This window comes from Hyperolius riggenbachi, chromosome 5 (assembly GCF_040937935.1).
Source record: "Hyperolius riggenbachi isolate aHypRig1 chromosome 5, aHypRig1.pri, whole genome shotgun sequence".
Lineage (NCBI taxonomy): Eukaryota > Metazoa > Chordata > Amphibia > Anura > Hyperoliidae > Hyperolius > Hyperolius riggenbachi.
Genome location: NC_090650.1, coordinates 275107721 through 275120726, shown reverse-complemented (window position 1 = coordinate 275120726; position 13006 = coordinate 275107721). Strand labels below are relative to the sequence as shown.

At 42.9% G+C, this 13006-nt stretch overlaps 1 long non-coding RNA gene across 1 annotated transcript in view; it reads right to left on the bottom strand.

The window, feature by feature from the left end:
- Window positions 1-4910: 4910 nt before the first annotated feature.
- The window catches only part of LOC137517656 (uncharacterized), a 48325-nt gene continuing 40229 nt past the window's right edge, over window positions 4911-13006 (bottom strand). The window contains exon 4 of the long non-coding RNA XR_011020610.1: window positions 4911-5264. This is a non-coding gene — a long non-coding RNA (uncharacterized lncRNA). The remainder of the gene's footprint in view (window positions 5265-13006) is intronic.

Here is a 13006-nt window from a genome sequence, read left to right as displayed (position 1 = left end):
ACCTATTCATCATCCACATTTTCCGGCTGCATGGCATTCCGGAAAACATAGTGTCGGATCGGGGAGTCCAATTCATCTCTAGATTCTGGAGGGCATTTTGCCACCAAATGGGCATGAAGTTGTCTTTCTCATCAGGCTACCACCCACAGACTAATGGGCAGACTGAACGGATTAATCAGTCTTTGGAGCAGTTCTTAAGATGTTACGTTGCGGAGGCACAAGATGACTGGGTAAAATTTCTGGCCTTCGCGGAATTCGCACAGAATAATTTAAAGAGTTCTTCTTCTGGTTTTTCTCCGTTCCAGATTGTGACAGGGAGGTCGCCCAAATTCTCCCCTTTGCTTGGAGGTTCCAGCCAGGAGACTTGGTCTGGGTGTCCACACGTCACTTGAGTCTGAGACAGCCCTCAGATAAGCTAGGTCCCAGGTTTGTGGGTCCGTTCCCGGTAGCTAAGAAGATCAACAACGTTACGTATTCTGTTGATCTTCCCGCCAGCATGCGTGGGGTAAGGTCCTTTCATGTATCCCTGCTCAAACCAGCAGTCCATGTGGGCTCCACTCCTCCTCCTCCTGTGATGGTAGATGAACGACCTGAATATGAGGTAGAGAAAATATTAGATTCACGCATTGTACAGAACTCAGTACAATATCTGGTGCACTGGAAAGGGTATGGCATTGAGGAGAGACAATGGGTACCTGGGAGTCGCATGCATGCGGACGAATTAAGGAAGGAGTTTCACGCCTTACATCCCGAGAAACCTGGTAGGAGTTGTCCGGAGTCCACTCCTCGGGGGGGGTACTGTGAGGAAACGCGGAAAAGCCGCCGTCTCTCAGGGTGAGGCGGCTGTTTCCGCGTCCAGCATGACGTCACAACGCGGAAAAACCGCCGCATGCCGCATAGGCGGAACGGCGGAATCCGCATTGGGAACGGCAGAATCCGCTCTGGGAACGGCGGAATCCGCATTGGAAGCGGCGGAATCCTCGTTAGAGGCGGCTCCCACGCTTGGTTCACTGGATACATTGCAAGGCAGTACTGGTGTGGCTGGGACTGCTAGTCTTCCAAGATTCAGAATGACACGCGCGCACGCACAGAGGCAAAGCTTATATAGCAGCCAGAAGTAGGTCAGCTGACCAAGCTGGTCAGCTGACGGTTCTGAGCCCTCTCATTGGTCCAGCACTTAGGGAGGGGCTGGAGAGTGGCTGTGTATATATACTGCTGGCTGTTCAAGTGCTGGTTGTCTGGCGTTGCGATCATTACATGGTAGCACGCAGACCTGAGTCAGATCCGAAAGTGTGCCAGGACCAGCTGGAGCTGTAATCCTACACTTAGCTAGATTTGTTGATAGTTTAAAGTACTAGTTTGATTGTGATTATCTGTTATGACCTTCTGCCTGCCCGACCATTCTCCTGAATTCTGATCCTGTACTTTGTCTTTCTGATACTCTGTTGCCGAATCCCGGCTCGTCCTTAGACTCTGCATCTGCCTTCTGATTTTGTACCTCGATATTTCTGATACCCTGTTGCCGATACCCTGCCTGTACTACAGACTTCGCCTCTGCCTTCTGAATCTGTACTTTATCTGTCCGTGTGTTTACGACCTGGCTTGTCCGGCCTCGAGAACCGACCTTACTGTTAGAGGCGGTTCCCAGTCCTGATAGTGACACTCCCTCTTGAGTGTCCCTCTCGTTCTGTCGTTCCTTCTCTCAGCCTGACTCCTCCCTCCGGGAGAGTCCAGAAGGAATTGGGCAGTACTCCTTACTGCTCTGAGACCCAGTCCTCTCATTACTACTGTTTGCACCAAACACTCTGCTTAGGTGTCCAGAGGTTAGCTTGTATATCGGATTATCGGTGATACTGCAGATCATCTATAATCTGGTATATATCTGTATTCCCAGTGATACTGCAGATCACCGGTAATCAGATCCTCTCTGTGCTACACCGATCGTTACAATAAATATATACAATACAATAGATAGCCTTACAAGCATTAGAAATCTTAAAATAACAGTAACATTAAAAGCGATATTTTAGTAACTATAATCAACGCATTATAAGTGTAAAAACAAAGTTAATACCAAAAGCGATGTATTTCTAATACAATAAGGTAGAAAACGGTATTTACGCATTATGCATATGAAAACAAATTTTTAAATGATCAAAGAAGTGTAAACGAAAATTTAGTTGTTATACTTTTGTAAGCGAAATTTTTAAACGAAAAAATAAGTAAAAACTGATATAAGTGAAATTTAAAAACGAAAAAATAAGTATAACACAAACTGCAAACGTACTTGTAAACGATATTTGTTATAAACCTTATTCTGTAAACGAAAACGTTTGTTAACACGATCCCTGTAATCGCTATTTCTCGGGCGCCCTTTTTTCCTGTCGGGCGCCGAATAGCCGATATTTTGCATTGCAGTCTATGGCGGCGCCCTTTTTGTCCACTATCCCTGTGCGCCCTTTTTTACTAGCTCCAACAGTGGCCTCAATTCACAGAGCTTTATCAAACACTTTATCAAACGTTTGATAATTTTCCTCATGGGTAAAATCTCATTTTGAATTCACTAAGGTGTTATAGATTTATCGTATGTTTTATCGACGAAATGTTCAATAAATCTATAACACCTTAGTGAATTCAAAATTAGATTTTACCCATGAGGAAAATTATCAAACGTTTGATAAAGTGTTTGATAAAGCTCTGTGAATTGAGGCCTATGTGGGCCATCTCTATGCACGACATGCAACCCATAATACCTTGCACCGGTCATTTGTAACTGGTAGTGCACAGCTTTGGTCACATCTTTACAATAGAACCCAACACACCTTCTGAGCTAAGGTGCCCCACTTTGGGCCCATTGCATTACGTTGCTGTGGGATTACAATTTACATTATAACACATATGCATAGTGTGAACAAACCTTTATGTGACTATTAAATAAAAGCAAAAATAAATGTCATCCTACTTGTTTTCCATTTCTGTTAAAAATACCAGCTGTGTTTCTTAGCGACAAGCAGTGTAACTCCTCACTTTAGTTATATTGTCATAGATTTTAGGCTTGTAAAGGCAGGATCCAGTCTCCTATTGTTTCTTTTATTTGATGGATGGCTTGCTTAGATCACGTTATTGTCACATTTATGTTGCAAATCACCTCTGTATTAGGCAATCATGTTTATATCTTGTTCTGTAAAGGCCAATGGAAGATGGTCGTGCTATATAAATCAATAATGACAACAATAATAGCAGATATATAGTACTGCCAAGCAGAAAAGTACTTCCATTTTAGACTTGGGCTATTAACAAAACTCTTGACTTTTTTTTTTTTACCGGAATGGGCAGAGGCACAATTTACTTGTAATTAGCTTGACTGGCGTGCAAAAGCTTTATGTTTGCCACAATAACTGGTTTTGTAAAAAGCAAACAAGAGGCAGGATATAAGATTGCCTGCATTATTAGATTTATTTGCGAGCCGAATCATGAGTCACCTATACAGTATAAAAGCAAACGGTTCCATCGTCTTCGCTGGCAAGGCCAGGTGCATTCACTTCCTAAGAAGCCCATTGTGTACAACACACAGGGAAATGGATCTATTTCCTTCATTTATGAAGGTTCACTTTGCAGTTCCATTACTCATTTCACAATGATTTTCTTGGGCTTTATGGAAAAAAAAATATCCAAAAGTGACGGACCCTGCTTTGCTGTGGCTCCTCTCTACACTCATATATAAAATTGCTCCTAAATGACACTGTGTGTTAGTTATGATTGTTTTAATGACTGTAGTCTCTCAGCAGAAAGAAAAGCTCTTTTAAAAGGTTGCTATTTTTTTCCTCGGCTTGACTACACTTCTGCAGTACTTCCTGTGGCAAGAAAAACACGAGATTGCTGTGAAATTTAACCAGTTACCGTCTAGCGACTTACTTTTATTATAATGAGACCCTTAATGTTGCAAATGCACTTTTTGGATAGACAGCAACCGTGTGTGGAAGTCTTCTGTATTTCAAACAGTAATTCTGTGTTTGGTGACTGAATTTTGCACATTGCCTTGGAGTTAAAGCAAACCTGCCACAAAAAAAATAGTTAGACATCTCAGTAGAGGGAAGCCTTTGGATGACCCAGAAGCTTCTCCGATTTTCAAATGGTTTGTGATGTTCACCCCCTGGTTTTTAAAGTTATTATTCCCTGTGAGCGTGCATGACCACACCCCTTTCCAGCACAGTCAAAGCATAAAATTAGGCAAGTTTGCACTTTTTCCAGAGGATCCAGTTGGTAGGATCCAGTTGGTAGCTGATAGAAAGGTGAGGTGATTTTAACTGTAATATATTCCTATTTGTTTCACTCTTGGACCTTGGAGATTATTCCTATAGTAAGAGATGTGAAGAAAGTAGCATTTTTTGCACAGTTAGCATAGGACTCACCATCAGGACTATGGGGGACACTTTGGCACAGCCAATAAGCTTGAACGCATTTGCATTGCGGGACCAAGAGCCCCTGTGTCTTGTTTTCCTTTTTTGTGTGCTGCAGTCCCTTGATAAGTGTGTGTAATAAACTGCAGTCTCTATCTGCATGGTACAACAGATACACTGCAGGTTTGTTTAGATCCCCTAATCCTCTATTTCCTTGCCACTCTTACAGAGGGTAAAAGCTCATGCAGGGGCCAAGGAGGCCTGTAACAATGCTTTCTAATGGGAACCTTCAGTATGTCTGCTGTAGTGTAGGTCAATAATTGTGCAATGTCAAATAAACAAAAACACCCAATGTATAATTCCATGCAATATTAAGGTACAACGTAAGGATAGAAATAGCATTTTACAACTCTTTTATGATTTCCAGTGCTGACAGGCCCCTCAATGGCCTCGATTTATAAAGCATTCCACTTAGCAAAATGCGTATTCATAAAGGCTGTTTCCGCATGAGAAGCTGACATTTCCGAGCAGAGCGATAAATCACCGCCTTGTGCGGTGATTCTCATAAGAAATGTACCAAAATGTCCATTCATAAAAATTAGCAGTATGCGGACGGGGATTACCGCTACCTCGGATGTAGCGAGAAGCATGCGGAATACATTTCAGTGAATGGGACAGACCTCCCAAGCAGCAGCAGAGAGAGCAGCGCACGCAGGGACTCAGCCAGCTTCTGTGTTTCTGCAAGGCTACCGACAGCCTACCACCAGCCTACAGCGGGAAATCTCCGCTCTGTTATCGCAACAGGCAACATTTTATGAATGACCACCCAGAAGTCAGAAATACCGAAAGCGGAGTTTACTACACCTGAAAAAAAAAAAAAAAAAAAAAGAATTAACACACATTTACATTATAAATCTATGGTTTACCTCCCACCCTCCCAAAAGTACCCAAATAAAATGTTTAGTATAAAAAAAAAAAAAAAACATTACAATACAAAAGTTATAGGCTAATGAATGGGAGATGAACATTTCTCACGTGAAAACGACGGAACCTGAATGGGTTAAAGACATAAGGCTAACGTGTTCACTAGAAGGCTTGAAACTACTCTTAAAACTCAAATATTTTGGTCACATATTGAGATAAATGGACTCATGGAGGGCAGTGAATTTGATTCTGGGGTTAAACAGAAGTCAAGGTACAGATTTCCAGAGAGAAGCAGCTGGTTAAGCATAGTGATACTTCAAGTCACAACATTCATATTAGATTGCAGAATTGAAAGCCAGTTAGGTGAATACCAGATAAGAGATATGGTGAATGTTGTAGAAGTCAAGATCATAGCATAGCATAGAACAACAGGAACTCGGTAGACCCTGGGATGAGAAGGAAATAACTAAGCAGGTGGATGTGGCTGGAAATAAATATATGGATAATAAAGTGACGGCACTATCTACAGTTAAAGTGAACCTAAAGCCAAAGACAAAAAATGAGATTAACTCACCTGGGGCTTCCCTCAGCCCCTTGCAGCCGATCGGTGCCCTCGCAGCCCCGCTCTGATGGTCCAGGAGGCCGCAAAAGCAGCATAGGGGGCGATATACAGGCAAGGGACCGCGGACAATCACTCGCGTTCCCATGCCTGTCGGCCGGTGATGGCCAAACCGAAAGTGTTCGCCGGCGGGTCCTGGACCATCGGAGCGGGTCTGCGAGGACACCGATCGGCTGCAGGGGGCTGAGGGAAGCCCCAGGTGAGTTAATCTCATTTTTTGTCCTTGGCTTTAGGTTCACTTTAAGGCAGGCCCACACACAGCTGCTTAACAATAACACTTTTGAACACTGACCCTTCTTTTTTTAATACATGTTCACTAATGCGCTTTTTTAAAAGTGAAAACAGCAATTGAGGCTTTCATAATCTCTCAGTATCTGGCTCTTATAAATGACATCACTCTCTGAGCTTGCAACATGTAGGGGGTGATCATTATAATAATGATAATTATTTTTTATAGCGCTATGATGTAGAGATAATAGAGATAATAGCAGGTACCATGACTGCATGCACAGTTCATGTGCAGTAAGAGTGAAACATTCAGTAACACAAGCATAAAACATACACAAAGGCAATGCACAGTATGATAACATTCAGCAATACAGTTCAATGTGCATTTGATAGAATAAGCAGTACAACTGACACAAGTAAAAGTAGGGTACTAAGGGCAGAACCTGGCCTTTCCAGCACTCAATCAATCTGTTTCATTATGGTTTTTATTAACAGTTGTTTATAGAGTACTGTATAGTTAGTAATTGTACAATTTGTTTTTTTAAATATATGATTCTTCCCAGTCACATAACCCAACTCCACCAGATCTTCGGTGTATTTTACTTCAGAAGCCTTAACATTTTTAAAGTTGATTATATTTCAGTTACCTTGGTTTTTCCGCTTAAAGTGAACTTGGAGTGAGAGGCATATGGAGGCTGACATACTTATTTCCTTTTAAACAATACCAGTTGTCTGGCAGTCCTGCTGATCATTCTGGCTGCAGCAGTGTCTGAATCTAACACGTGAAACAAGCACGCAGCTAATCTTGTCAGATTTTTGTTATACGCATCTGATCTGCATGCTGGTTCAGGGTCTATGGCTAAATGTTTTGGAGGTACAGAATCAGCAGGACAGCCAAGCAAGCTGGGTGTGCATTTTTTAAAATTAAATATATATGTCAGCCTCCATGTGTCTCTCACTTCAGGTTCCCTTAAAAGGAACCTGTAGTGAGTAAAATAATTTAAAATAAACACATGACGTAGCTGCAAATTAATATTACATACTAACCTCACTGTCAGTTTTCTCCAGAAGCTCACCATTTTCTTCTTACAGTGATCCCTCCCAGTTCTGACAATATTTTGTCAGAACTGAAATATACCAGTTGGTGTCAGTTATATATCAGCTGCTGTCAGTTACAACTGAATGTGCAACGTAAAATCCATGTTTCTCTATTTCTCAAGTGCGTGATATTACAGTTTAACAGTATGCTGACCAGGAAGCTGTTATGGGGTAATGGCCATTTTTAAAATGGAGGACAGAGAATTCCATTGATCAAAGTGGACAAATGGGACACAATAGTGGATAACGAGATTGAGTAGTAGACTACACAGGAGGTAAGTATGACCTGTGTATGGTTATTTTGACTTTTTATTTTCAGTTCAGGTTCTCTTTAAAGTTTATCTCTAGCATAAACATAAATTTAATGTATAATGATATTTCTATATCTTAACACCTTGCAGACCAAAGTCTCTGGTCCCTTTAAGGACCAAATGTTTTTTTCTTTTTTTTACTTCCTGATCACTGTGATTGGCTCACAGTGATGAGGAGGTTAGGAGCCAATGAAAATGGCTCCTGACCAATGCACAGAACTCTGCTGTCTTTAGTGCTGGTGGCTCTGGAGCTATTAGTGTTAAAACTACACCGCATCAGGCTTAGACAGCCACAAGTGCGGCATAGTTTTAACTATCAGCAGTCCCGAAGCAGTTAAGAAATGCACATCTATGTAAATATTGCATTAATAATTTATTGCTTCTTGAAATGTGTAAAACACCTACAGAGATAATTTTTCACAACAAAATTCTTTGTGTTAGGAGCTATGATGATTGCTGTATTGCGTAAGTCTTCTAATTAAAAGGATGCTCACGTAACGTCTTTGGGGATTAAAAAAATAACGCCCAAATACGGTTGCTCAAAGAAATATGTTGATTACTCATTTTACATAGTTGCTGAGCTGACAATACAAAAGTATTAAATTGCATGTCATATCACCCTATGAAAAATAAATCAGATGTGTAAGGCTGACATTTCATTACTGAAAACAATCTACTAAATGGTAAACGTTTGATACACTGCTGCTTTTTTATTTTTCACTGAGTCATCTAATTTAAACTAAACTTTAATGGTTACACTCTGCCCCCAAATATATATGCAAATAGTAGAGAACAGCGTTGGCACTCAGTGCCTGAAGGAAGATATGGATCTGCTTGGCTCTACACACACATAAAGTCCGGTATGTAATCCTCGCATGTGAGTGAGTAGACAATCAGGTGCATAGAAGAATGAAAATGGAGGTCGGCACTGCTGCTATTGGCTTTTAATTCAAAGACTTGCCACGTCAAATGAACATTCATCCTGTGCATTGAAGTTTGTAGATAGAATAGGTGCACATAGCAGGTGTGGTGCAATGAATGGTGGTGGTGGGTGCAGGGCACTGTGTTACCTTACAGCCATTTCACGCTCTTAGCGCTTCTCCAGAGGCATAGTGGCAGGCTGAGGGCTTCCACATAAGAATGCTGGGAGGCCTGACTTCAAGGTGTATGGCTAGCGTATGGATACACCCTTGGCGATGCAGAAATCCAGTATGCGTGACGCATGGAGAACATGCGTACCAAACCACGCAACGCTTCTACACACAGACCCATAGAGGCATACTACGCGTAGCATCTTCCATAACGCTGATGTACATTACGATCAAGGAGGAATGCCTACATTTTGTCTTGACACATAACTTAACTGTTTTCTCTTTGACACTAAGTGGTTTCAACAGGTATCCATCCGCTACCGCCATAGGCACAGCTGTGTCTTGCACTTATGTCAATATTTTTTTTTTACATAGTGGGAGGAGTCACATGTTCATTCTGATCTTAATCCTTTCAAACATAGTCTCCGTCTGTGGTCCAGGTATGTGGACGACATTCTCGTGTTTTGGTCTGGGACTTGTGAAGCTTTCAATGACTTTGTGGCATCACAATGATGTCAATATGTCTTTTACTGACACAATGAGTCAAACTAAGATTGTTTTCCTTGACCTGGAGTTTGAAATTCACGGAGACCGACTAATCTCCAAAGGGTATCGAAAACCAACGACCACTAATGCATTACTACATCATTCTATTGTCCACCCTAAATATGTGACCCGATCACTTCCTAACAACCAGTTCCTCAGGCTATATCGTAACAACGTTTGCGATTCAGAATTCCATTGCGGAGAAACTGGGTGTGAGGTTGCTATCGAGGGGCTTAATCAGGAGGCCTTTAAAAAGACAAATGCTCAGAATAGGGAGTCTCTTTTGGAGCGAAAAAAGGTTCACTGGGACAACCAAAACAGAAGAAAATTCAATTTACATTTGGTCACATTGTAATGTCAGATACTGTCAAGGAAATAATACAGAAAATTTGGGACATTCTACTCAGAGATCCCTTGTTGAAACCTCTGGTAGAGGACGGCCCTCTCTTTTCCTTCAGGAAAGCACCTACCATTGGATCTTTGATTTGCAGGAGTGAGTTTAGATCTGTGGGGGAAATGTGACTGGTTGAAGGGAAGCCTACCACAGGGAAAACACAGGTGTGGTCATTGCATTTTGTGTGGACAACTCAGGAGTCTTATCAGCTCGGCCCCATTAGGTGTACCGTGAAGGCCTTCATAACGTGCAAGACAACGTACCTGGTCTATGCCTTGTGGTGTCCATGTGGCCGGTTCTACATAGGTGAAACCACCAGACAAATGAGTAGGAGGTTTCAAGAACATTTCAATTCTCTGGGATCAAGAAAGGTATCACCGAGACTTATGGAGCATATGAGGGAAGCTCACAACAATGATCCCACAAAATGATCCTTTGCAGGCCTCATTGTTTTTGAGAAAATAAATTTTAAAGTTACAATAGGAAAAAAGAATACATTCAAATGTGGTAAATGACAGATAATGTAGCAACCTAATGATAGTGTAAATTTACATACATGAAATGAAAGAGCAATGAATTTCATGACGATGTTTCCTGGAAACCCTGTAGAAGTGGCAACACTTTGGCCAGGGATCACTATACAGCTGCAATATGGCTGTATAAAGATCCATGGCAACTTTACCTATTTTTGAATTTTTTTTTATGTTAAGAGTGTGGGAAAACAATGATGTAGGGTCCTCCCTCTTCTTTAACCCCTTGTCCCCCATACAGGCTGGGATAGCCAGAATGCGGAGCCCCAGTAGCTATACCAGCACGTATGGTCAGTGGTATGGGGGGCTCTGGGGGAGAGGGGCGGCCAAGCCTCCCCCTCTCCCCCAGAGCCCTTGGCCAATCCATGGACAAGGGGCTCTTACCCACCTCCGGTGCCCCAGGAGGAGGTGGGGGCCGTCGACACCCTGGGGGTGTTCATGGTGGCATCTGGGAGTTCCCTTTAAGAAGGGAACCCCCAGATTCCTGCCCCTCTCCCAGGATAAATGAGTATAGGGGTACCCCTTACCCATTTCCACAAAGGGTTAAATAAAAAAAATACACACCAGGACTCTGGGGAGTCTGGGCCAGTACTCCGCATTTTGGCTATCCTAACCTGCGTGGGGGACAAGGGGTTAAAGAGGTGAATGCAAATGAGCCCTTGTTTGCTGTGAAACTGTTTGCCGGCAAACTGTTCTGCTCTTTTCTAATGCTGAAACCAATGGAAATGAACTTTGGGAGGTCCATTAAGTATTTTAAACTTAATTTGCCCAGGTTTATTTAAATAAAAAAAACACAAGCTGGAAACGCTGTACAGTTTACTGTACAGTGCTATCAAATGCATCACACTAGGGATCGCTGCACAAAGTGCTTTTGTGACACCAGCGATCTCCAGCAAGGCCTGTTCTAGCTGCCTGCACCCACTGTAGTTAGCCAGGCGTAGGTGCTCCCAGTATATGTAGCTATGCATAAGTGCCCCCAGTATAGGTAGCTAAGCATAGATGCCCCCAGTATAGGTAGCTAGGCATAGTGGTCCCCAGTATAGGTAGCCAGGTATGCTCCACTCCCTCCACCAGGCACCGCTCATTTTCCTGATCGAGTCGGCGGCCACCCTCCTCCACCACATTATCCGCCAGCCCTTGTTGCATGCCTGGTGCACCATGCAGCACTGTCTGAGAGTGAGACCTCAGATCAGCGGTGACCTGCAGTGGAGACGTGAGAGCAGTGGTCTAGTAATGGCGCATATGCAGGAAGTAACAACTTGCTGTATATGTGCTGTTTCCTGCAGCGAGGGCCAGCAATGTGGTGGAGGAAAACAATGCTGGGACGGAAGGGGAGGCAAGCTGTGGACGGGATGCTGCCCCTTGGAATATGCTGCCTGATGCAAGTCGTTCAGGTGGCGTCATGGCCAGACCACCCCTGATCTCCAGTGGGTCCCAGACCTAACCATTGCTGCAGTTAGAAAACTGATGAATCGAATTTCCCCTTGGTGGGATTCAATTGAATCTTGCCCCTCAACGAATACCTTTTGGTGTCTTCTTTCCTAAATAGGGTCATTTGTGGGGTCTGTCCTAGCATTTTAGGGTCTCTGCAATCATTACATGTGTGCGTAATATTAGGAGTTTCTGTTATACTCCTTATATTAGGCATACGGGTAATGGACTATTTTTTTCGTTCAGCCCTGGGCTGACAGGAAAAATGAACGGTAAAGATTCCTTCATTCGCATCAATCAATGTGGATGAAAAAATATCTGTCAAAAAATGTGCAATAAAGAGGGGAAAAGCGACTGCCAGGACAAAGGAGCTCCGCCTATCATCCAAACCCACTTCAGTTCACATGCCCTGGCAAACCTGATTTCTCCATTCACATCGATCGATGTGGATGAAGAAACCATTGCCATTTTTGATACAAAGTGCTTGCCAAAGCATATGAAATCCAACACCGCCCCTCAGCTCATTGTATCTTTTTTACTGCGGAGGAGAAATCTCATCCTGCAGCGCTGCATGCACCGCCTTGTGTACAATGCTTCTGTCAGGATGCACATGAGTGCTGCAGCTGGTCGGTCGTTCGGTCTGCCTGGAAGGGTATTGGTTGTTGTTAATTGAGAAAAAAGAAAAAACAAGCAAGCAAGCAGCAATGCAATACATTCATTAACATTAACTTTTATAAATTTTATTGGACATTTCAAACAGAACATTAACATTTTAAACCAACATTTTACTTACTTACCTTCCGAGGATAAACCTCTCCTCCCCCATGGAACAATGTGCAAAGCGCAAAGCGCACAGAGATGTGGTGAAGTACATTATGCACTTTGTCACAACTGAAAGGAGAGGGTTCTGGCAGCCCTGTATATTAGGGTCTCTCAAAACCTCATGTTTGGATTCACACTGCATATTGGCATATTTGGTGGGTTACGTCGGCCGCACCACATCACCAAAAATAGGCCTTCAGGGAATACCACATTAGTACATGGTATTTCCTGTCAGCATTCGGCCAAGTAGGAAGTGAAAAAACGTTGCGTCGCCATAGACTAACATGATGACTTCTGGGCTGACACAGATTGCTGCAGGAGCCACATTATAACATAGGTATGTGCTAGTGTTACATCAGACATGGTGTACCGTCACATGGGAAGTTGCTGTACGCAACAGTGCGTTTTTTGTGGAGACTACGCTAAGGTGATCCATATGTGCTGATATATCTGACTGCGATCAGTACTGATCACTTACAGATACTATATAGTACCAATGCTGATTAGCGACAGTGATGAAGTAGTCACTGCGGTGCGGTGGGCTGGGCGCTAACTGATGTTAACTACCTAACAATGGGGCTTAGCGAACTAACTGGCCTAACTGTTAGCACT